We start from the raw sequence: 22,819 nt of genomic DNA, 5'->3' as shown, positions 1-22,819 counted from the left end.
CTTTAACTTTGACGTGTAACCCAATACGAACGCTTCCCAACCAGATCTTCCACTTGAAGGGGTTTTTGATGGATTCCTTTACCTTAGGGCCGACCCCTAAGATAAACATCACACGAACAACTTAGCACACACCGGCAACAGCTTGAGAGCTAGCGGATCTTCGATTCTCCCTAAACACCCTATCAAAGCACTATGGAATTCATTGTCGAATTCTATACAAAACACTAGCCTAGAACCCCTATTTTTAGGCTTCAAGAGACCTCAAAAACTACTGAGATTCGGACTCTGGCTGGCGAGCGTCCGGACGGAAAATAGCCTCGTCCGGACGGTTTTCTGAGATATCCTTTCAGAAACAGTTCAATTCTATCTTTATCAGGTTCACGTCCGGACGGCTTGATCGAGTGTCTGGACGGTCTTCGCTAAAATCCTTTCCTCGTTCAAACAGAACTCTAGAATATTCTAAACTACTGGACATCGTCCGAACGTGTTGCCACTTCGTTCAGACAGCTTGCAGAGAGTTCCCAAATAGTGTCGACTTCTGAAATCAAACTCCTTGTTGAATACTAATTGACCTAGCATTTGGACGGTGTTACTCTGATGTCCAGAAGACTTCATCGTTATCTGCTGGATACTGAGGAGCGTCCAGACGCCTTTAAAGGCCCGTCCGGACGGTTGTACATGAATCGATTGTTTTTGTCTTGGATTTTGCAAGGACTCTTCATGGACATCTTTAAGCAGCTTGTGATTAGTTATTGTCTTTGATTTGATCATTGTCTGAATACATGAAGATTTTGAATTGAAAATCGACCATCCTGTTAAAACACAACCATTACATAAAGTGTTTTTTCTTTATCCAGAATGTAGACAATATAAAATACTAACCAACTCCCCCTTTGGCCATTTTGGGACAAAAACACTTGACCGGTTTGGAAACACATTCCCGGTCTAAAAAATCAAAAAATACTCCCCCTTTTTGTCACACAATGATAAAGGGTAAACAGAGTATTAATTAAAAACCATAAGTGTTTAAACAAAATGTCAACACAATTTTAAAATTGTTTACATACAAGCAAACAACAAAAAGAACAATAATAATAATAAAAAAATAGTCCTCATCATCAGCCGTGGGGTGATGGTACTGCAGGCACTCACGGATGTCAATCTGACATTGTTCCACATGCTCTCCAAGAAGAGTAACTTCACGCTGGAGAGCTCCCATGGATGACATCAACTGAGAAAATGCAGCCTCTATATCGAAAGTAGGGGGCACAGCTTGGGATGATGATGATGCAGCTATTGGTGGAACTGATGGTGGCTGAGGAACACCGCCTTGAGCCTTATGCCTCAACTGGGCATTAGACTTCATGAGAGTCTGTATGCCAAGGGGATCTAGAATCCGTGAGCGGGGCTCCGAGTCTGAAATATTTGGCACAACCTGAAGGTAGATTTTAGTGATCAGACACCCAAAAGACAGACTCGTGTTCTTCTCATCTCAAACCTCGAGGATAGTGTACAAGATGTGTTTGTACAGGCAAAAAGGATTCCGCATCACAATGGCATATAGAAGGATGGCCTTCTTGAGGGTAAGTTCACTCCACCGAGCTTGAGGCCAAAGGTTTGTGACAACAACCTTTGCTAAGAATCGGTGCATAGGAGCAAAGGCACCGATGTTGGTCTAGGAGTGGGACTTGTCCTCGAGCTGTGGTCTCGTCCCAAAGAAGTCATGTAAAAACTCAATGCTTGGAGCCTCATCAGGAAAAGGAACTTCGGAGATTGGTAGAACAGGGATCTCGATCACAAAACTAATAAGCTGAGGGTCTATCAAAATTGTTTGGCCTTTGACCATAGTCTGCATGATCAGTCCTCTATCATCATCCTGAATGACTATCATATGGCCATAAAATTCCCGTACCAGTCTGGGAAAGGCCTTGCGGGTACAATTATATAGGTATTCCCAGTTGTTCTCCAGGAGCATCAGAGCGATGGGAAGCAGAACTGGGTCTGGTAGATCTTCGCGGAGAAGATTCTGCTCAGATAGGACCTGACGTGATTGGATATGATGCAACCAATCAATAATTGATTCTTCAATTCTTTGCCAAACATTGGGAGGTGAGTTGTCGGAAGACATAATTTCTGGACTGAAAAAAACACAGACAGAAATTCATGAAAGCATTAATTCCTGTTAGTCCAAAAAAAAATTTAGGCATTATAACGGCTGTAAAATGGACTATCCATAACTTACAACATCAAGAAAACACAACCCAAACAATATTGAGAACCAAATATGCAGAATATCAAGCTCAAATAATAACATATGTTGAGGAATAATACACATTAAACTCAACATAATAGAAACCCAAAAACACCCTATTTTAAGCATAGAAATGTAAAAGAAATAAGTAAAAGAGTATTAAAAACATACCTGGGGTGGAGAGAAACTGCAAAGATGACACGTGCACGTGAGAAATACGCATAAAAATCATAAGGAACATGCACAAGACGACAAAAAGCACCAAAAGGGGCGAAAAAATGGGTTGCGGCATAGGAAGAACGCGATTTAACCCTATAGGGTTCACCGTCCGGACGGAACTTAAGTGATGTCCGGACGTAGTGCCACGTAGAGATAGCAAAAACACACTCGTCCAGACAAGAAGAATGAATGTCCAGAAGAATCAACCGTATCGTCCGGACAACCAGAATAATTGTTTGGACATATAGGAGCACTGTCCAGACATCCCAAAAACATCGTACGGACGCTTCACACAAAAGAATCTGAAAAAGAGAGGAAAAAGAGCAGAAAAATATTTCCCAAATAATTTCCAGAGCACGCATATTTATAACACTGATATCTTAGTTCAATTAGCACTTTAAAAAAAATCCCAAGATATAATCGAGAGTTATGTTTTAATCACAACAAGAATTTCCCTGCAGAAGGACATTTTTTAATAGACAACTTAACTCATGCAATGCATGTGTGTGTGTGAAGGCTTTCTCAATAGCGTATGAAGTATGCTGTATTGACTTAAATCACCTGAATTTTTCAAAGAAGAGAGAAAATCAATGTTAGATCAGTCAAAAGTCAAACCTTATTATGCTATAGGGCCTAGTTACCTTCATCTGATACACTCTCCCTGAGCTGCATCACTTTTCTTTTACTATGTCCTTTAGTGACCGTCTATTTCCACAATGATGTGGTCACTGACTGTTTCTTTAGGGACAAGATCAAGAACAGGTTTAGCATAAGCAGTGGATCTTTTTATTTATCCATTTTTATTCAGTTTTGAATGCCTTTTATCACTTGGTGCTGCAACCTAGAAAGAATGCCAGAATTTATGGGTTTTAAGTTCAACTAGCGAGTTGGTCAATTTGACCATCTTGGCAAAAAAAAATCTCTCTCATTTAAAAAAAAATCCAGAAGCTAAAAGTCAGAGGAAAGACACAAATACCTTAGGGGAGCCTTTGATAGTGCACATTTTTCATTGCAAGAGAAAAGCAACTATCTAGTATGGATGCTATTGGGAAACTTCGCAGATATCAAGGAAAAACTCTCAGTTATATAAAGGCAAATGAATAAATGCATCAGAAACTAAGACATCAGTTAAACACACATAAGATATCTGGAAACTTAAATAATGGACAACAAAGCTCTGCATCCTTTATTCCATCCCCCTTTTTTTATTTTATTTTAAAAACAACCTAAACAACAAAAAATGCTCACACAGAGAAGAAAACAGTTTAGTCCAAGCATGTAAGATAAGAGTAAACCTGACCACAGGGAGAGAGGTTTGACTATATCAAGACAGAAATGCAGTGACATGCTTTCTTTGTCGTCCCTAGAATGTACTTGTAGAAAATTCTCAAAGCAACCAAGAGAAAATCTAGGGATAGAAATGGTGGTTCCTCAAATAGAATGTAAGGAAAAAATAGGATATATAAGATATGACAATCAATGTAATGCAAACATACCTGATATGCACTAGGATTTAGGAACCAAAATCCTAGACATGGTGAGACTGCACCTATACTAGGTGAGTCCACTCCCCCTCAAGGGGTAAATGGTTTCATCCTTTCTAACTCATCCTTTCAACAAACAATAATTTGGCCTAATATGACCAATCTTCCTTTGTAATACCCGGGAAAGACACCCCACTTAAGTTATTAAAATATGTGCATAAGTATAAGGCTTAAGAATTGCTCTTAGTCTAATTAAGTTATATAGTTATGCATGTAGAGAGTTGGATCAGTAAAGTTAAATCGATCGAGCGACTTTCTGGTCAATCGAGCGATTATGGGACGAAGTCGATCGAGCGACTTTATTTTCGATCAAGCGACTTCGTCCAGTGCGGTGCAGTTTCCGCTAAATGTGAAAATTGATTTTTCCACCCAATAATTTGGGACCCACACGTGGTACTTGATGCCAAACGATCATGTCCATATTTAGTTAGCCTAGTTAGTCCAACTTGGTTGAAGCCCAACTAGATTTCCTTAGATATCATGCAATCATGGACTAAGATATGGAATAGTCACCTATGAGATTTGAGCTATGGATTTGAGGTGTTGGCTGGCTCAAATCTGGCCATTGAGGTGTTGATTTGTTGGTTAGATCTCAGCCCTTCAAGAGTGCTATATATAGGTTGCATGGGGAGTTGATTTTCATGAAGAAGAAACCAAACTCTAGCCAAAACTCTCTCTTGCTCTAGTACTGTAGAAGTAGCACGAAAATCCTCCAATTTCACCTCACTTTCCAACACCTAGCAAGCCAAATTAAGCTCCAAAACCACCCTCATTCTCCCACAAAATCAGGAGAGGAATGTGAGTGGAAACCACCTTTGTTTTGAGACCAAGAAACCAAGCTTTACAAGTGGAATTCTCTTGGACACCAACTCTCCTCCACTCTTTAAGTTATTGGGGAACTTTGGGTGAGTATTTTCTCCCTTAAACTTCTCATAGATCAAGTAGTCCTATTGTTATTTGAAATTATGACTTGCTCTTGCTTTTATTTATGCATGTTGTATGAAAAGTTGGCTATCTTACATGTGAGTATATGTGTAAGCATGTGGATGAGTATTTACTACATGAGATTAGTAATTTAGAATAGGTAAATTGTGTTTTAAAATAGATCAAGAAATGTAAGTGTGAGAGTATATGTGTTGAGGTTTTGATATATATATATATATATATATATATATATATATATATAAATTAAGAGAAAAGAGGTGAGCAATATTTAGGTGTGTGTTATAAGAATGTGTGAATTAAAGAAAAGTAAAATCATATGTGTGCTTGATTATATGACAATGTATCCTTATTTTAAGGTATGTTATGTGATGGATAATTCTAGTGGTGCTAATATAAGAGTTGGTGAGTAAGCACTAAAATAGATAAATAAGAGATCATGTTTAAATCTGTAGCCGTTGAAATTTCTAATAATAATGATTTCATAGAATGCTTTATTAATCCGTTATCATCATATGATGATTGTTATGCAGTTGTAAAGGAAAATATTTGGAGCAGAAACTAGTAAGTATCTCTATACTTACTGAGGACGAAGCTGGTTGACTTTTCTTATAATATTATGTTTACTGTTTTATTTACTTGTTTGCGCATGTGGCTTTGCATATTTTATTATTTTAATAATCTGTCTAATAACCAGCTGTTGGATCTAGATCCACAGTGGGTACGCGAGGCTTCACGTGAGTTCCTAGGTTCTCAGTGAATGAGGAGGTACCTGAAAAGAGAATAATAAATACAAAAACTGGTGTACCTAGGTCACCAGGGATTTCGAGGTTTCCAGGAGCCTAGGCTCCCAAAGAAAATAATTAAAAGTTAAAGGGAGGAAGCCCAGGCTTCAAATAACACGTTAACCGTGCCTAGGCCAACAGAGGAGTGGAAAAAGGGAAATACCTAAAACTATACACTTAAAACTGTCATTGCTTTATGATTATGTTTATGTTCATTTTATGTCTATGACTCACGACCATAGATTATATTTTGTATATACATGTGATTATATGGCCATTGCATTGTGTTGCGTTAATTAAATAAATCAGCACTCATATTATTATTGGAAACAGCGGACTCACTTTAGTGTTTATGTTGTTTTCTTCTCTTTGTATGGTATTTGTAATGGTTCAGGCTATGAAGAAGAAGAGGATTATCAGGACTATCCCGACACATAGACGGTTCCTAGTTCAGTTTTTGTAAGGTAGCCTATATTTTGGGACTACCCTGTTGTAGTTCATTAGCCTAACTTAAGACAATACTTATAATTCTCCAGTTATATGTAGATATTTGGCTTGTATAATTATCTAGCCCTGTGAGACTGGTATTGCTGTTTGTATAATTATGCTAACTGGCTTATTATATATTTTGAGGTATTTCAGTAGTAGCTCTGAGGTGTCAACCTATTCCCAATTTATATTACATTTATTCCGTTGCCAATAATTACCTCAGATAAGTTAGTAATGTCTCGTGAAAATTCGAAAATTTTCACTTAAGCTTTTTGTAAAAGCAGGGCGTTACATCCTTTAATTATGACACTTAGGAATAAACTTACCTTGCATTCCTGATTCCTTGGAGTTAGGCATCACATGATTAGTTAAGCAAGAATTATCTAAACAAGTTGTATCTTCTATCACAGGCTTAATATCAACAAAATCTAATTCAGAATCAGAAGCATGTGAAATAGAAGTACTTAAATCATTAACATTTAAATCAGGCTTTTTAGAAATATCTGTAAGAATACAAAGCATGCTTTTCAAATTATTACTAGAGAATTTTTTCAAGAGATCCTCTGATTCTTTTAATTTATTCTCTAGTTCATCAACAGTATCAAAAAGCATGGTATTCTCACATTTCAAAGAGTTAATTAAAACATGTGATTCAAATAATTGTAAAAACAAAGACTCTTTTTCTTGCTTAATCTTCTTGAGTTCTCTATTGGATTTCTTAAAGAGTTTACCTATCAAAAGGGTATCTTTAGAGAAATCATAAAAATCATCTTCAGAGAACTTAAGAAGATTTATGTTAAAAGAAGTCATGGATCACACTCAAGAAATAAATCTAAAACACAGTGTAACTTGCTCTGATACTAATTGAAAATATTTATTGACTTCTAATTTAAACCTAATGTGTATGTTTGTGTGCAAACAAATATCTTAAATGCGGAATTTATATAAGACAAGATATTTGTTACGAAGTGGAAACTCTATAAAGAGAAAAAACCACTCCGGGCAGCCAAACCCAGGAAATCCACTATCCAAAAACAAAGCTAGTTACAAGACACTTGTACTCACATAACCCTATGTAGTAGTCACACCTTAACTCTGACGTGTAACCTAACACGAACGCTTCCCAACTAGATCTTCCACCTGAAGGGGTTTTTGATGGATCCCTTTACCTTAGGGCCGACCCCTAAGATAGACTTCACACGAACAACTTAGCACACACCGGCAATGGATTGAGAGCTAGCGGATCTTCGATTCTCCCTAAACACCCTCTCAAAGCACTATGGAATTCACTGTCGAATTTTGTATAGAACACTAGCCTAGAGCCCCCTATTTATAGGCTTCAAGAGACCTCAAAAACTGTTGAGATTTAGACTCTGGCTGGCGAGCGTCTGGATGAAAAATAGCCTCTTCCGGACGGTTTTCTGCGATATCCTTTTAGAAACAGTGCAATTCTATCTTTATAAGGTTCACGTCCAGACGACTTAATTGAGCGTCCGGACTGTCTTCACTAAAATCCTTTCCACGTTCGAACAAAACTCTGGAATATTTTGAACTACTGGAAATCGTCCGGACGTGTTACCACGTCGTCTGGACGGCTTGCAGAGACTTCCCAAACAGTGTCGACTTCTGAAATCAAACTCCTTGTTGAATACTAATTGACCTAGCATCCGAACAGTGTTGCTCTGATTTTTGGAGGCTTCATCGTTATCTGCCGAATATTGAGGAGTGTCCAGACACCTTCAAAGGGCCGTCAGGATGGTTGCACAGGAACCGGTCATGGACATCTTTAAGCAGCTTGTGATCTATTATTGTCTTTGATTTGATCATTGTTTGAATACATGAAGATTTTGAATTGAAAACCGACCATCCTGTTAAAATGCAACCATTACATAAAGTGTTTTTGTTTCATCTAGAATGTAGTCAATATAAAATACTAACAAGGAAAAACTAAATTCCAACAACCACTCTCACGTAACCTGCTGTCTCTCTTTACTTTTAGTGCAGAAGCTCTAAGCTTGGAAATCTCCTTGTTTCACCATGTTTTTAAGCAACTTGTAATCTAAAACTAAGCCTTCACTACCTCCTTTTCACCACAAAATCAGTAGGAATTAAAACAGAAACCATCCCTTTTCCAAGACCAAAAACAGAGCATCATTGGTGCTCTTCCTTTCTTCTAGGTTATTTTAGAGCAGCATCAAGGAGTTTCTGGCCAATTCTGAGTAGCAAATCAGTAAGTATAAAACTTAAGGAAAGTCTGTGTGTAGGTGTGAGTTGTTGCTGAATTATATATGTATATATATATATATATATATATATATATATATATATATATATATATATATATATATATGTGTGTGTGTGTGTGTGTGTGTGTGTGTGTGTGTATGTGTGCAAACGTGTGTGTGTGTGTATTTACTGCATGAGGTGAATGAGTTGTGTTTGAGTGAAGTAAGAAATGCATGTGTATTATGTGGGTTTGGCCAGTGAAGGTTGGGTGTGTATGTGAAGAAGTAGAGTAAAAGAGAAAGAGACATGTGCTTTTGTGCTTCAAAAGAGAGACAGTGAGTGATTTCAAAGAAAATGAAATGTGTGTGTGTATAAATTATTTATATATATATATATATATATATATATATATGAGCTATTTTAACTAATGGTTTATATATATATATATAAAGAATTAACTTAATTATGGTGGTGTTATTACACTACTCAAATATTTTAAGTTGATAAGTGACACTCAATATCCTAGTCAAAAAGGACAAAATAGAAATCCCATTATGACATTCATTTTTATATATGGAAGGTAATTTCCGAAGGATATGTGTAGTAATAATAAATGTTTTCGTAAGTGTCATTTTCACTAACTTAGTATTATTACATGATTTTAATTATGCAGTTGTAGAGGAAAATCTTTGGAGCAGAAATAGTAAGCATCTCTATACTTACTGAGGACGAAGCTAGTTGACTTTTCCTATAATATTGTGATTACTGCTTTATTTACTTGTTTGCGCATGTGACTTTGTATATTTTATTATTTTAATAATCTGTTTAATAACAAGTTGTGGATCTAGATTCACAGTGGTACATGACGATTCACTGGTTGCCCATGTACAGTGAATGTAGACGTACCGAAAAAGAGAATAATAAATACAAAAACTGGTGTACCTAGGTCACCAGGGAAGACCCAGGTTTACAGGAGCCTAGCATGTCAGAGAATATAATTAAAAGTTATGGTGAGGAAGCCCAGGCTTCAAATAAGACGTTAACCGTGCCTTGGCCAATAGAGGAGTGGAAAAAGGGAAATATCTAATCTGCATCTAAAACTGTCATATCATTGCTTTATGATTATGTATATATCCAATCTATGTCTATGATTCGTGACCATAGATTATATATTGCGTATACATGTAATTATAAAGCCATATTGCATAATGTTGCATTTATTAAATAAATCAGCACTCTTTATATTATAGGAAACAGTGGATTCACTTTAGTATTTTGTGTTGTTGTTTTCTTTCTGTATTATGTGCTAAATCAGGTTATGAAGAAGAAGAATATCAAGACTATCTAGACACTTAGATGGATCCTGATACTGATATTCGAGGCTAGACTGCCTCCTTTTTGCGAACTACTGTGATGTAGTTCTCTAACCTAATTTCAGAGACAATATTTATATTTCTGTTGTCATGTAATTACTAAGCTTTAATATTTTGACTTGTATAATTATATGAGCCCTATGAGGCGTGACTACTACTTTTGTATAATTACGTTGACTTACTTTATTACATATATTTTGAGGTATTTCAGTAGAAGCTCTGAAGTGTTGTTAAATTCCCAAGTCTGTATTATATTTATAGATTCCGTTGCCAACATTTAACTCTGACGAGATAGTAATGTCAAGTGAAAATTTGAAAATTTTCACTTACGCTTTTTGTAAAAGCGAGGCGTTACAATCAAACACTCACTTAAAACATACACACACGGCACACACCTATATATATATATATATATAATTCTAACATGATTCTAGCAAACCTACACACCTATAATCATTCTTCTACACCTTGTATCGCTTCTTCCTTTTCTTTTTCTATTACACACTTCTCATTCCCTCTACAAAGGAAACCAAAACACAAGCCAAGAAGTTGAAGAAAAGAGAGAGAAAGAGACTTACCAAAGAGAAAATCCTTCTTGTTTTTGCACCCACCCTTTGAAAAAGTTAAAACTAGAGAAGAAGAAGGAAGAGGAGAGTTTCTATCCTATTTAATACAACCAAAAACCAAAAAGAAAAGAGGAAAAACAAAGAGAGGAAGAAGGAGAGAGCAACCCGTGAGAGTGTTGAGAGAATTTTTGAATGAAATCTTTGAAGTGAGGAACCATCCTTTTATAGTAAAATCAAAGGCTGAGATTGCTCCACCGAGAACTCATCCAAGGGTTGGAAAACCAACTTGAAGAGCAAGTTTTAGTGACTCATCTAAGTAATCATCAATATTCTCTTAAAAGATCCTCGAATCTATCCAAATCTTATCTAATCTAAGATGATATGTTTTGATGTCGAGCTGGGCAATGACTCATCAAAAGAAATGATGAGAATTTGATAAAAATCAAGGGGCAGCTGATTCGGACGAGATTCCGCATTTCTATAGAAAGTCGATCGATCGCATTTTTACACTGTAGAAAATCGATCAATCTCATTTCGATTGATCCATTTTATAATCGATCGCATTTCAATCAATCCATTTTTACACAATGAAATAATCGATCGATCGATTATACTTAGTCAGATTTTCATCCGTTTCAGCACTTATGTAACTAAATCGCTCGATCGATTATAAGTTAATATATAATCTCTCGATCGGTTCTATAATCGATCGATCGATTACACTTGGGTAGAATTCTAATCCATTTTAAACTCCATATATATTGTCACTAAGTATCCGATTCCTTTAAATCTAAATTGATGAATATTTATGAATAAATATTCATATTTAGTTTATTAGGCCTAAAATCCTATTTTAAGATATTTTATTCAATATCTTAAAATACAGGGTATTACATCAATAAGGACAAATTTCCTTGTAGATTGAAATTTTAGATAGATTACTCAACTCATGCTATGCGTGTGTGGCTGAAAGCTTTCTCATATGATGTTTGCTAATATGATTTAAAGCAACAAAATTTTCTAAACAAGAGAGAAAATCAATGTTAGATCAGTCAAAAGTCAAACCTTATTTTACTAGGGTGTACTGACGTGTTGCTATGACGTCCGGATGGATGCAACTTTGAATTGTTTGGCTTCTTGACACTGATGGGCATTCGGATGCATGACTAGGCCGTGTTGCCATGATGTCTGGACGGATGCAACTTTGAACTGTTCAGCTTCTTGACATTGATGGGCGTCTGGGTGCATGACTAGGCCATCCAGACAGAATCATGGGACCCGACTTCTTTGAGTTGGAATCTGTACAGAATCTTCCTTGAACATCTAGAAAAACTTTTCTGAAATAAAGAATCTGAAATATACGGCATCCTTGTTTATGACAGCAACATTACATGATAGTGATTTTTTTCAAAAGAATGTAGCCAACAAAAACTAACAAACTCCCCCTTTGGCCATTTTGGGACAAGATCACTTGACCTGTTTAAAAAGTACATTCCCAGTCCAAAATAAAAAAATACTCCCCCTTTTTGTCTTAAAAGAAAAAAAGGGTAAACAGAGTAGAAAAATCACAATTATAAAATACTCTCCCTTGATGTCTTAAAAGAACAAGGGTAAATAGAGTATATAAAATCCACAGACAAAAAGTTCTAAATTCCAAAAATAATAGGGATAATAAAGAAGTGTCTGCAAGTAGCTCAAAAAATCAGAAGTATGTAAAACAACTAATAGAGGAAGGAACAGAAATCCTCCATGTACCAAATCCTATTGATCCGCTGAAAGCAAGTGACGGAGAGAAAGCCGTACAATAAGCTGTATTTGTGCTACTTCGGCTTGTAGCTCTTGAAGCCAGGTACCATAGACTGAAAACCTTCAATTGCTTGATTTTGCAAAGCCTGAAACTGGTTATCTGCAGATTGAAATCCTTTAATCAACTGGTCTGCAAGATAAATGAGAAGATTCATCACTGAACCTCTAACTGGTGTAGATCTGAAGAAGGATGGAATGGAAGGCTTTACATGAGCTGGGGGAACAAGCTCATCTAAATCCTGAGACCTTTGGAAATTTAATGTATAACTTCAACAGTAGTCTGTTTTCCAAAGGATCCATTTGTCGGATGTTGTGCAGGAACCTGCTGGCTAACATATTCTTGAAAAGATATAAGTAGAAATATTTCCAAAAATACCACTTTCAAGAAAGATTAGATCATGTTAGTTCCAAAAACAATGTGGTATTATGACAGCAGTGTTAGTTTGTGATTGGCTACATTCTGTTTGGACAAAATCACTTGTTTGTAAAGATGATGTTTTAACAGGGATTCAACTATTCAGAAGTGTTTCAGAAGATTCTGCTTCCAAGTTAGAGAATTTTCGGTTCCTTGTCAGCCGTCTGGACGACCGTGCCATCCCGTCCGGACGCTCATCTTTCCACTATTCCATCCGTTCAGATGATGTGCCATACTGTTTGGACTCCCGACAGACCAAGCATCATTTGTCCGGACGACGTGGATTTCTGTCCGGACCCTTCATTGTATCGAGAAGTTTCTGTTCTAGCTTACATCCGTTCAGAAGTCTCAGCAGCCCGTCCGGACGCCTTTCAGTATTCGAGTGAGCCTTTCATATATGGGAAGATTGCTGCAACCGTCCGGACGCGCTTCTCCTTAAGGCAAGAATCGCAATTCAAATACAACCGTCCGGACGTCTGTTAGTATGGTCCGGACGCGCGTGCATCTGATAAGGAAATTGCGTATTCAACTTCAACCGTCTGGACGTCTGCCTATCATGGTCCGGACGAGCGCTAAACAGATATGGTTTTTCTCATCTTGAGTTTCCACTTCGTTAACAAAAATTCTTGTGTTGTTTATTTTTCGTATTGTTATTTTTGTTTACACTTTGACCACACACTTGCCTTTTATTTTTAGAAGTCAATTTCATTTTTCAATTGGTATCAGAGCTTGGTACACTCTGAGAAGATTAATTTCTTGAGTGCTATTTATTTTTGACTTCTATTTATTATAATGTCTCAAACTCTTAATTCTGTTCTTGCCTTTGATGGTACAAACTATGGCTATTGGAAGGCACATATTCGTTTCTTTCTGAAATCTATTGACTGTTGGAGTATTGTTGAAACTGGTTGGACTAAACCAGAGGATGCAACACTCAAACTTGTCCCTCAGAAAACGCAAGTCTTTCAAATGATAAAGCCCTCCATGCTCTGTGCCAAGCACTTTCACCATCTGAATTCGCAAAAATTTCTATTTGTGAATCAGGCAAAGAAGCATGGCAAATTTTGAAAACAACATATGAAGGCACCAAACTTGTAAAATCTGCCAAACTTCAAATGTTGATTTCGAAATTTGAAGAAATTAAGATGTTGGAACATGAGACATTTGGAGAGTTTTACTCCAAGATGAGTGACCTGAGAAACTCCATGGTGAGTCTCGGGAAGCCTATCTTGGATGTAAAACTCATCCGAAAGATTCTAAGATTTTTGCCTGAGCATTTCAGGATCAAGGTAACGATGATAGAAGAAAGCAAAGATCAAGAAGAGATGAAGATTGAAGAGTTGGTGGGATCTCTTCAAACATATGAGCTGTCTCTACACCCGGTCAAGAAGCTGAAGACCATTGCCCTAAAAGCTTCCAAGAAGAAGGTAGAAGCTTCATCAGAAGATGACTCTGAGGAGGAAGAAAAAGCTGTGGCTATGTTAGCCAAGCATTTCAGAAGACTTATGAGAGACGATCGATTCAAAAAGAAGTTTTCTGAAAAGGTGAAGAAAGCTCCCAGAGAAGCTGAACCTGAGGAAGAAGAAAAGAAGGATCCCAGAGGGCCCAGATGTTTTGAATGCTCAGGTTTTGGGCATATCCGACCTGATTGCGGGAATCTTAAAAAGGGCAAGGGGAAGGCATACAATGTGACTCTCAATGATGAGTCCGAAGAAGAAGCTCCAGAGTCTTAAAATTTTTTGGCCTTTGTAGCCCTACACGCTGAAGAAGAAAACTCTTACTATTCGGAGCATAGTGATAATGGGGAAGAGCTCAAGGAGGCTTACAAGACACTCTACAGAGAGTATGAGAAGCTGAGGGAAGGTCGTAAGCAGCACCTCTATGATCTGAATAGTTTGCAGACTGAGAAGAGTTCATTGCTGCTCAAAATACAAGAACTCAAGGAGAAGCTGCTAGAGACTCAGCTCCAGTTGGAAAGAGTCGCTGATGAGAAGCTGACTCGTATGCTGTCTATCTAGAAGAGCCCAACTGACAAGACCGGTCTCGGGTATGTAGCTCCCTCTTCTGATGCTCCCTCTACCTCCAAGACTGTATTTGTGAAACCTATAGTCCCAGAGCCTCCTCCCACTATTGAAGATAGAGGGAAGGACAAGGTCAATGATGATGTTCCAGGTACTCAGAAGCCTCATTCCATCAGAAGACCTCCTATATACCATCACTACGGTCTAAGTGGGCATTTTCGTCCTCAGTGCTCCCTCCTAAAGGCTCAGAAAGCCAAGGCCAAGAAAAAAGTACCCCGACAGGCTAATCATGGCACTAGACCTGTGGCCCAGTTTCAGACTTCATGGTATCAGGCTCCCTATTATTAAGCACCAAGATATCAAGCTCCTTGGTCTCATGCACCACGATACCAGGCATCTCAGCATCAACGGCCTCAGCAGCGATTTGTACCAGCCAATCACAGTGGCAACTCCAAGAACAAAACCAAGTAGTTTAGAAGGCCTCAGAAGGTGAAAGAAGATCAATATCACAGTGAGCCACCTATCTGGATGCAGAACATGATAGAGTGGATGATGTCCTGCCAGCAACCACCCTCAGGAAGGCAGGCTTGGGTCAAGAAGGACAGTCACCCCATGAGGGGGAACAAACGCACCTAGCAGGTTCAGGTGTTCATGCCTAGGAACAAATGCATCAGGTTCGATTGCTTATCTTGCTTATTATATTTTGTATGCGATCTAGAAACCAGTTGTGTTTTGCCCCCTATTTCTCTTGAGAGAATTTTGCAGGTACTTATTAGGGAAGACAGAAAAAGCAGGTCGAGTGACTATTTTTCTGTATTGGCATCATCAAGTTTGATCTTGCCTTGCATATGATGTCATTTCCATATTGCATTTTTTTTAAAAAAAAAAAAAAAGGTTTGTGGAGAATTTGCAGGATATTTTTTTTCTCTTGGCATATTAGATATTGTATGTGTTTTCACCTGATATCTCAATTCTGTGTGCATTAATCTACTCAGCTTAGATATAATTGAGAGTTTATGACTATAATTTGCCAAGTGTTTTCTTGTATATGCAAAAGTAGGATAGCTTATTTTCTCATGGGATGAAAAATGTGCACTATCCACGACTCCCCTAAAGGTACATCTTTCCTTCTCTGACTTTGTGTTTCTAGAATTTTTGGAGAAGAGAAGAGGTCTTTGATAAGATGACCAAATTGACCATATGCTAGTTGAACCTAGAACCTAAAAACTCTGGCATTCCCTCTAGATTGCAGCATCATAAGAATCAAGCAGTAAATCATATGAATTATATGCTTTAATTATTCACTGCTTATGTGCTGTATTTACTTTATGCCTTGCCCTCTACATGCAAGTAAAACATTTACTTTGTCCTTCATGGTACAAGTAAAACAATTAGGTGCTGCATCTCAGGGGGAGTGTATCAGATGAGGGTGGCTAGGCCCTAGTAAGTTATAAGGTTTGACTTTGACTAATCTGTCACTGATTTTCTTTCTTGTCTAGAAAATCTGGTTGCTATTTGTCATATCATTGAAAGTCATACCTTGTGGGAAAGAGTCTTCACACGCACACGCATTGCATGAGTTGAGTTGTCTATTTGAATTTTCTATGTCCAGGAAAATGTTTGTGCTGATTGAAATCTCAACTCTCCTTTTTATCTCTGCTTAGTTTTGAGATGCTCTTTAATTGTGTTATCAGTAGATTATACATGCGTGTTCTGAGACTGACTTGAGAAAAATTGATTTTTGTAAATTTTCCTCAGTTTTCTATTTTTTAGTGTGAAGCGTCCAGACGGTGTCTCTTGGCGTTCGGACGGGTGGAGCTTCGTAGTCCGGACAATATCTTTTGGAGTCCGGACAGGCGGAGCTTAGTCGTCCAGACAGGATCTGTTTACGTCCGGACGCGCGCGGCAACCAATGGTCGGACGGTAGGAAAACTCGTCCGGACGCGCATGACCTGTCCGCATGGTTCCGAGGCAGCGCGTGTCAGGACGGCATTAATACACCATCCGGACGGGGACCCCACAGAGGCTATATATACCCCTGGTCGCTGCCTATCCACTCTACCCCACCAAAATCTCACTTTTTGGCATCTTGTGAGTGAATCATTGCAAGCTTTTGGAATTAACTTGCTGCTTTTTGTCTTTTTGTGCATTTTCACACATTCCAGGTATTCCTTTTAGCCCTTTTCTCTTCAATTTAGTTTTAACTGTAAGAATGTTGATTTCTTTAGGAAAGTTTTTGAGATGCATATATCGGCCATATTGGGATTATTTGTGGTGATACTTTTTGAGACTACAATGTGATAATTTTTGTCTATATTTTTGAAATAGTCCTGTTTACTGCTGTTATTATGCCCAATTTTTGTTGTGACCTAACAAGAGTATTTCTGGATTATTTTTGGCAAAATCTTGTTGGTTTCTTTTTGTAGAATCATGTCTACAGGCAATCCACATCGCAGGGTTCGCCAAAGGACTGTGGAAGATCGGGCTTCACTTCAAGCCAAAACTATAGATCGTACAGTCATAGCCGAGCGGAATGTCATCCACTCTAACATCATCGTGCCACCTCTGGATAGCATCCACAACATTATCCAGACATACCAATGGGGATATTTTCACACCTGCGCCTGTGTGGTGTACACCAGGCTACTCAAACTCTTTTATGCCAACCTAGAGGTAGTGCAGGACGATGACCATGGGTTGGTGCTTCAGTCCATCATTGACGGCCATATCATCACTATTGATCCCCAGATCATCAGTCACTTCATCAGAGTTCCTGTACTCGAGATATCTGGCAGCCCGTACAATGAGGTTGTACTCCCTCCTTCCGTGGATGATCTCCAGGAGTTTTTTCGAGCTGTTCCACAGGGTGAGGAGCGCTCCACCACCATCAGGATCTGCGCTTTATCCCCCTCCCACCGTATGTTGGCCAAGATTGTCCAGCATAATCTCTGGCCAGTTGTCAGGCGCAGTGACCTGATTCTGAAAAAGGCCCAGTTTGTTTATGCCATCCACCTCCGCTTGCTTTCTATCTGTGCAAGCATATTTTGGGTCTGATTTTGGAGGCCCGTGATGAGGGCAATACCACTCTCCCCTTTGGCTGCCTACTCACTCAGACCATTCTTCAGTCCGGCATCAATGTTACTGGAGAACCTAAGATGAAGATTCAGCAGCCCATCAGCAAGCAGACTTTGATGAAGTCTAATGCGCAGCTGCCGATGATGAGGTGCCCATACCTACTGCCATGCCTGTTGGTTTTCCGGACATGGCTTCATCCTCTAAGACCGTCCCGCCATCTGAGCCGGAGGTCAACTATTCTTAGATCTGGAGGCCTTAGCTGCCATTCAAGGAGGGATGAGCACTATGCAGGTTTCTATGTCCTCCATGCAGCAGTCCATCACCACTATGCAACTGGAAGTGCACTCCATCAACAAGCGTGTGGAGCAAAACCAGCTGGACCTCAAGGAGTGCCTCAAGTACCATCATCCTGACAGCAATGATGATGAGGATGATGCATCTAGGACTATAACTATGGCAGAGGACGCTTGAGTGTTTTTCCTTCGTATAGTTTGTTTTGTCTGTATTTGAGACATTTGGTTTATATTTTGCTATGTTTTGTTAAACTTTTGAACCAATATTACTCTGTTTACCCCGGTCCTTCTGAGACCGTTACGGGGAGTAATTTTTATTGCAGTTGGTTTTATTACTCTGTTTTACCCTTTGTCCCTTTGTGACAAAAAGGGGGAGTAATTTTTATTATTGGACCGGGAATGTATTTCCAAATCCGTCAAGTGATTTTTGTCCCAGAATGGTCAAAGGGAGAGTTTGTTAGTTTGTGATTGGCTACATTCTGTTTGGACAAAACCACTTGTTTGTAAAGATGATGTTTCAACAGGGATTCCACTATTCAGAAATGTTTCAGAAGATTCTGCTTGGAAGTCAGAAGATTTTCAATTCCCTGTCAGCCGTCCGGACGACTGTGTCATCCCGTCTGGACGCTCATTTGTCCACTGTTCCATCCGTCCGGACGACGTGCCATACAGTCCGGACTCCCAACAGACCAAGCATCATCTGTCCGGACGACGTGGATTTTCGTCCAGACCCTTCACTGTATCGAGAAGCTTCTGTTCCAGCTTCCATTCGTTCGGACGTCTCAGGAGCCCGTCCAGACGCCTTTCAGTATTTGACCAAGCTTCAGACTCTTTCCAAGTTCATATATGGGAAGATTACTGCAACCGTCCGGACGCGCTTATCCTTAAGGCAAGAATCGCAATTCAAATACAACCGTCCAGACGTCTGTTAGATATGGAAATTGTGTATTCAACTTCAACCATCCGGACGTCTGCCTATCATGGTCCGGGCGTGCGCTAAACAGATATGGAAATTGCGTGTTGAAGATCAACCGTCCGGACGGCCATCCCCCTTGGTCCGGACGCGCGAAGCCTTATATGGAAATTACTTGCAGCAGACGTAAAACTGTCCGGACGCGGTTCTCAAATAGGAAAGATTTTCAACGAAAATCTCAGAAATTCTAGTCTCACAATTGTCCGTCCGGACAGCCCTTGTGCACTGTTCAGATGGCACCTGTATATTTCACTGCAGTCGCCCATTTGAACCTCAGCCTATAAATAGAGGCCCCTGGGCATTGAGAACTGCAAGAATTTGGTATTGAATTCCGTCAGAGCTTAGAGAGTTATTTTGTGAGGTTGTTGGAGCTGATTTGTTCTCTCTCAAGCCATTGCAAGTGTGCTGTTGCTGCGCGATAACTGAAGTCTATCTTAGGGGTTGGCTCTAAAGTAAAGGATTCCATTGAAGACCCCTTCAGGTAGGAGACTTGGTTGGGAAGCGTTCGTGTTGGGTTACACATTAGAGAGCAAGGTACGACCACTGCATCAGGGGTATGTGAGTGTTACTGCTTTGTATCTAGCTTTGTCTTCTGAATAGTGGATATCCTGGGTTTGGTTGCCCCGGAGTGGTTTTTCTCATCTTAAGTTTCCACTTCGTTAACAAAAATTCTTGTGTTGTTTATTTTCCGCATTGTTATTTTTGTTAACACTTTGAGCACACACTTGCCTTTTATTTTTAGAAGTCAATTTCATTTTTCAAGCAGTCAATTGGATGCAATAATTACATAAGCAAATATAGCAAACCAAAAGACCCAGATATATCAATATCAATCCAACACACAGACAAAATAGGATTTTCATAAATAATATGTAATGTCCATGACATTTTGTAGTAATTAAAATATGAAAATTGAGTAAATAATTGACTAAGGTTAATTTAGTGTTATTAAAATGCAAGAAAATATTTTTAGGTCCAAAGAAAATAAAATAGAAAATGAAATTAAAGAAAAAGAAAAAGAAAATAAATAATAAATGTCAAAACAAAAGTATATATATATATATATATATATATATATATATATATATATATATATATATATATATTAAGAGCATGGCGAGCAGACTTGCGCCCCACACTCAAACAAAATGGCCATTTGGCCATTTAAAACATGATGGCTGAATGGCCATTAAAAGAAAAAAAATAAAAAATAAAAAATTAAAGGAAGGTGTGGGACCTGCGGCCCAGCTTCACTAAAAGGAAGGGCCAAGACAAAAAAATAAAAATAAACAAGGCTCACGCCTTGTTTAGAGAAAAGGACGAATGGCCTTTTCTTTTTCTTGAATGAGGCAGTGCCTCTTCTTCTTATTTTTCTCTTAAAGATTTTTATAGAAAATCTTTGATCTACGAAGATCCAATGGTCCGATCTTCAATCCAACTTTGGTAATGTGATCTACGAAGCCCGATCTACGTTTCTACCGATTAGTTTGAGGTATTTTTGCAAACTCTTAGTCTTTGAGATTTTAGATTAAATCTAAAGATATATGAGTTTGATTTTATGTGTTCTTAGGATTTGTTATGTGGAACTTGCTAAACACTCTCCAAGTGTTGGATTTATATTTGGTGGAATTTTTGGTGAGTTTCCTCAAACCCTAACTTTTGGGTATTTAATTTTAATTGAGTTTTTATGTGATTAACCCTTAGTAAAAGCTTTTGGGTTAATAATATTGTGTTTGTGGTAGTATTTTATAAATTATGATTTAAAGTTAGAAACCTTAATTTGATGGGTTTGATTAATTTGAGGGTTTTTAAGTAATTAAAATCTAGACCGTTAAATTATGTTAATAAATTGGTAATTATTGTAAAAAGATTAGTAAACGTAATTGTAGGGTAATGTTATTTTAATACGGTTGTGTTTTATGTGACTAGGTTAATGAAAATAATTTTAGGGTTAATGCTATGGAGAAAGTATTAGTGAATATAATTTATGGGTTAGTGTGATTAATTGCGGGTTAGTAATTAATATTATGGGTAAATATTTAAATGGTAATTTTAATATCTAACCCTTAGTAAATACTTTGGATTAGTGTTAATTGAGTTTAATTAGTGTCTAGGATTTATGGGTAAGTGGTCGGAACCTTAGAAATTTTATGAGTTTTCCATGGGTTAGCTCTTTGGTAATTTAAGAGCTAAAATATTAGTTTAGTGTTAGAAAAATATTTAGTAATTGCAATGTGTTATTTTTTACAGTGGCACATTGCGAGGCATTGACTAGGGAGCTTAGTTAAGCTTGTTATCCGCGCAATCAAGGTGAATATTCTACTCACTGAGGGAGCTTAGGAATTTTGGATATATGAATTGTAATTATGAACTATATTAAGAAAATAAAATGATATTGAAGATATGCAAGAAACTACATGTGAATGAATAACATGATGTTGGATATATATGTGTGTGTGTGTGTGTGTGTGTGTGTGTGTGTGATTGAATTGAGAATTATGATGATAAGTAAATGTTGATACGATTGAAATTGATATGTTTGGAATGGTTGAGAATTGAATAGCACGGAATTATATTATGAATGTGGTATGTGTTGAAAGGAAGATGATTGAGAATAATGTGATTGAGTTGTGGTTGTTGGCACTTGAATATGAATTTTGTGATAATGGTTGTTATGAGTACTTTGTGTACAGGGTAAGTCTAGGGTATGTGGCTCTAGCACTTGTGTGTTGTTTGCCCTGCGGGTATGTGACTTTACAGGCGGTGTGTATTTGTTTGCCCTGCATGTATGTGGCTTTACAGGCGGTGTTATAAAAGGTAAGCCTAGGGTATGTGGCTCTAGCACTTGTGTATTTGTTTGTCCTGCGGGTATGTGGCTTTACGGGCGGTGTTAAAGGTAAGTCTAGGGTAAGTGGCTCTAACACTTGTGTATTGTTGCCCTGCAGGTATGTAGCTTTACGGGCGGTGTTGACGGTAAGCCTAGCATTGAAGTGCTAGCACTTGCGAGATGTGTGGTAAGCCTAGCATTGAAGTGCTAGCACACGAGATGTGTGCCCTGCGGGTATGTAGCTTTACGGGCGGTGTTGAGATGTGTGGTATATTGTATTGGAAATTGTGATAAGATATAAGAGAGATGAATGGTGAGACTTGTACTTAATGATATGTTGTTGTGTGGACTTGATGATTTGAGAATAATATTGTGAATCTTGTATGTATGTATGTTTGCGTGCATTGTTTACTCCGTAGTGAGTCTTATACTACTGAGGTGGTGAATTCATACTTTCACATGTACGGATATAGTTAACCCCACAACTGTACAGACTCTGATGCCTTGACTGCAGGTTCAGTGGATCTAATGAATGACGTCGTAGCATAGTACTTGGGATATTATGACTGAAACCCGACGCGACAGTTATAATGGTTCGACAATGGGTTGTCTGCCTTTTGGTGGACTTCATTTGTGGCTCGTGTCGCTTGTGACACTTGTGTTTATGAGCCAGTCTTTTGGTATGTATTTAATAGCTATGTAAAAGCCTTAAACAGATAGACATATTAATGGCTCTTTTGTTGTGATTAATTGTTGTTTATGGATGTACCTTCCGCTATGTTGATAATGTTATTATGCGTTATTCGCAGCGTAGATGTAACTCTGATTATCAGGTACATGTTATGGACTGTGTACCGTATGTTGGCTGAGTGACATGTAGTCGTGCCACTGTGATGACTCATTTTATGTTTCCAACAAAAATAAAATAAAAAATTTGGGTCGTCACATAATATCTCAAGAAAATATTCCAATATTCTAAAAAGCACAAAAGCTTAAAAGAACAAAGGAAGACAT

General features: G+C 38.1%; 1 long non-coding RNA gene across 3 annotated transcripts; it reads left to right on the top strand.

Annotated features, from left to right (window-relative positions):
* The first annotated feature begins 20,308 nt into the window (after window positions 1–20,308).
* LOC133878549 (uncharacterized) lies at window positions 20,309–22,613 on the top strand. 3 transcript variants are annotated; one of them, XR_009901928.1, is made up of 5 exons: window positions 20,309–20,470; window positions 20,549–20,613; window positions 21,229–21,288; window positions 21,924–22,039; window positions 22,320–22,613. It is a non-coding gene; the product is annotated as an uncharacterized LOC133878549 (long non-coding RNA). The 3 variants fall into 3 exon arrangements; XR_009901929.1 differs by having other exon boundaries at window positions 21,924–22,118; XR_009901927.1 differs by having other exon boundaries at window positions 21,924–22,613.
* Window positions 22,614–22,819: the final 206 nt, after the last annotated feature.

Source organism: Alnus glutinosa, chromosome 9 (genome assembly GCF_958979055.1).
Source record: "Alnus glutinosa chromosome 9, dhAlnGlut1.1, whole genome shotgun sequence".
Classification (NCBI taxonomy): Eukaryota; Viridiplantae; Streptophyta; class Magnoliopsida; order Fagales; family Betulaceae; genus Alnus; species Alnus glutinosa.
The sequence above is the reverse complement of the archived record's forward strand: the minus strand, read 5'-3'. Positions and strand labels throughout refer to the sequence as shown.